The following is a 3,923-nucleotide window of genomic DNA, read 5'->3' on the forward strand; positions in this document are numbered from 1 at the left end:
CTTTCAGCTGGGCTATAGAGATAATTCAATCATATTTCCCTTGACAAGTCATCTGAATTACGCTTATATTTCTCTGCAGATGTGAAAATCAGCTACCATAACAGAGAGTGTGGCAGACACTTTTGCCTTCCCTCCCTCTTTCTCTCTTAATTTAGGGACTGTTCTGGTCTTGCTCCGTAATGCAGATGTCCTCTGACACAAGCACATGAAAGACAGCCCTTGTATGAAAATGTAATGTGGTACTTCTGCATAGACACAATGCCAAAAGGTTTGGAAGTAAGGCCAGAGAGCAGTCACCAGGCAAGAAAGGGATCAAATATGCACAAGCAGCTTATTTTGGAGGTTTGGGGAGTATGGGCTCTATTTTTGCCCGGAGTTCAAATAGCGTACTGATCTCTTTACATACCTTCTCCCCTTCATAATTGCTTTCCACGAAGATGCCTTTTACTTTCTTTTTCCAGAGCTATTCCCTTGCTATCCAGCATACAAGCAGATCTTAACTTTAGACCCAAATACATGAACACGGAAGAGGATTCTCTGACCTGATTCTTGATCCCAAATGGGTGATCAAGAATGACACAAATATGAGGAAGTAGTTTCTTAAATTAAAGTTTTTCTGTTAGACTTTAAGAATTAATTCCTTGGGTGAAAGGTCTTCTCTTGGAGGTATGCCAACCAAGCTCAAGCATTTCACAGATTTGGGTGAATGCATACTAAAATCACAGAATCACAGAATCACTAAGGTTGGAAAAGATCTCTAAGATCATCACATCCAACCACCAACCAACACCACCATGCCCATTAAACGATGTCCCACAATGCCTCGTCCACACGTTCCTTGAACACCTCCAGTGAGGGTGACTCCACCACCTCCCTGGGCAGCCTGTTCCAATGCTTCACCACTCTCTCTGGAAAGAAATTTTTCCTAATATCCAGCCTGAACCTCCCCTGGCACAACTTGATGCCACTTCCTCTTGTCCTGTCGCTAGTCACTTGGGAGAAGAGACCAACACCCACCTCTCTGCAACCTCCTTTCAGGTAGTTGTAGAGAGCGATAAGGTCTCCCATCAGCCTCCTCTTCTCCGGACGGAACAACGCCAGTTCCCTCAGCCACTCCTCATAAGACTTGTGCTCCAGACCCCTCACCACCTTCGTTGCCCTTCTCTGGACACGCTCCAGCAACTCAATGAGCATCATGACATTTCCATGGTTAGATAAGGTCTATCTTTTTAATGTTCATCTTCCATTTGAGGTCACTAAATATGAAGGTAAATTTTTTCTCCAACATTCATTTCGTCACCTCTGTTTTTATGCTACCCCTGAAGGTCAAGACAGTGACAGCCGCTTGGGAGTTAACCAGTCCTGAACCGCAGGGTGCTTTGCTGCTTTTAGAAGTCCTCAGGTGTGAAGTGCTACCATCACCCCCTGGGACGTTTCTGCCGCCTTTGCTATAGGCAGCTAAATGTACTACCAGCTTTTCTTCTAGTTGAGAGGCAAACAGTCATCAAAGGCACTTAAAATACTTTTCCCTTGAGGCCCAGACTGTGATTCCTGAGTGTATTCTCTTTAATTGTAGACCATACAAACCTGTGAAAGCTCGGGGTCTAAACCTACCCTTCACATGATATGCTGTCGTTCTGCTGGTATAGTTTTCTGACATTCTTCAGAGAGATGTGGGCATTCATTTTTGCCCAAAATACTCAGAGGAAACATCCGTACTGTCTGTCTGCTATTTATAACATTGGCATTCATTTGATATTTGGCAGGTGTTCATACACAACCCTGGACATCAAACCGCTTTTTTATTCACAGCATTTTTGGTGCCTTACTGAAGACAGTCTCTTTCAGCTGGGGAAGTAACACCGGGATCTTTCTTCTTCATATAGGCAGCTTCTAGAATAAGGCATGTATGTGGATGAGGGTATGTGAACTAAAAAAAAAAAAGCCTGGAACAATTATAAAATTTTAGAAGTGTGCTACTATGTGTGTGTACATGCATGTTCGTGTGTGTGCACATGTATGTTCTGACAGGACCGTGTCAGACTAACACAGACTTATGGGTGACGTACGTAACGATACAGTGTCCTTTTGTAAGGCAGAAACACTAGCCCTATTCTTTACATGAGATCTCTGTACTATGCTGCTTTGATAGAACCATAAACACTAACAGAATTAAAAAAAAAAAAAGAAGAATACTGGTTATTTTATGGGTGGTTGTTTTGTTTTGTTTTGTTTTGTTTTTAAAGTAATTCAGATAATGCAAAATGACAGAGCAATAGGTGGATAGATGAAACATGTTGGAAGAACACTCATTTCAAAATCCAATTTAAAAATAAAGGTAGACTGGTCTGTTAAACAAAAACTCATAAACCCAAGAGAAACTCTTCTTTCAAATACGATAAACATAGTATTTTGGTTTTTAATTATTGTCAAAAGAGTTTTATAAGCTCTGTTTTACTATGCTACATTTTGATTTAAGAGGGTGCACTCTTAAATTCTCCTCATGTAAAAGTGAGGAGTATTTTGTTATTATTTCTTTTAGTCTAGAATTATTTCCTACTGCTCTCCGATTAGTAAAAAAACCCTGAATTTTTCTAGGGTCAACATGATAAACAAAAGGCCACATTTGGAAATCATGGAAAAAGAGTATTCGGGTTGGTATAAACAACAAAGAAAGTGAACAGATAAGATCAATTTATTTTCATTAAGTTAAAGCCTTAAGTTAACATTAAGTTAAAACTTTATAACTTGCCTTACATTATGGTAGCTCTTCAGTCAGTAAATTAGGTAGACAAAGTGTATTACAATTTTTTTTTTCTGTGTAATCAGACGTTTGAATTATTTAAATGGATGGAAAGTGGCCCAGCCCAAATTATGATTTTTCTCATTTTGTTTTTTTGGTAAATGACAAAGCAATCTTCCCATAGTCTAGAAAAATGAGGGAAAGGGAGAAAATATGGAAGCACAAAATACAGTAAACTTAATTATACTACTGTGTAAAACAGTGTTGTGAAGTAAGAATACTTTGCATCAAAATTTTTTCAGTGAGTTGTTATTAAACCTTCCTATTCTCAGACTTTCTTATAGCCTGAAGCTATTTGTTTTCATGGCATAACAAAACTATTTGTAGCTAGTGGTACAACCCATCCAGAGTGTTACCTTTCATTATGTGGTTCTTGATCTTGATACTGATGCACAGGTAATATCTTTTCTCAGCAATGATGAAGCCACAGATCTGCTCCATGAGATGTAGTTGAAAATTGTATTTCATAATCTTGTTTTGAACATCATTTTAATATTTAGTACAACCATGTGCAACTCTGACAGAAGTAAACTGTGATACATGGAATTAATTTCAGTGGGCCAGATGCATGCCTCGTCTTGTAATGATGGTGGACAGTTAAAGTCAACATGGCTGGGAAAGACACCTGAGAAAATGAAACTCCACCATCTGTCTTTGCTTCAGGCTTATGAAATTGCTTTTAGAGGACCTAAAGAAGTACAGCATCAGTATGCGATGGAGAATTTGGAGAGGAAAATGGGTCCAAACGATTGACAAGCCATTGTAATGTGGTATAATCCTCGTAGAAAACAGCAGTCTTCTGATACAAAGCAGTACAGGAGTTATTACTACTTCCAGTACAGATCTGTCCCATTTGAACTGAATATGAATATTATCATGCCACTTGTGACTCACCCTGTGCTTCAGCTTTTTTTATTTTATTCTGGCTTGCTTGTGCTATTTCTTCATACTTATCGTTATATATGTGTTCTCTTCTAAGTTTTATGATTTTCTTTTAGATTTTCAGATTGTTAAAGGGTTGTTGATGCAATCATGTTAATTTTTTATGTACTTCTAATCTTTCCTCCATGTTAGGTTAATTTGCTGTTGTACCTTTATCTCTTGCATTCCTTTTTTCCTT

This window comes from Gavia stellata, chromosome 9, assembly GCF_030936135.1.
Source record: "Gavia stellata isolate bGavSte3 chromosome 9, bGavSte3.hap2, whole genome shotgun sequence".
NCBI lineage: Eukaryota > Metazoa > Chordata > Aves > Gaviiformes > Gaviidae > Gavia > Gavia stellata.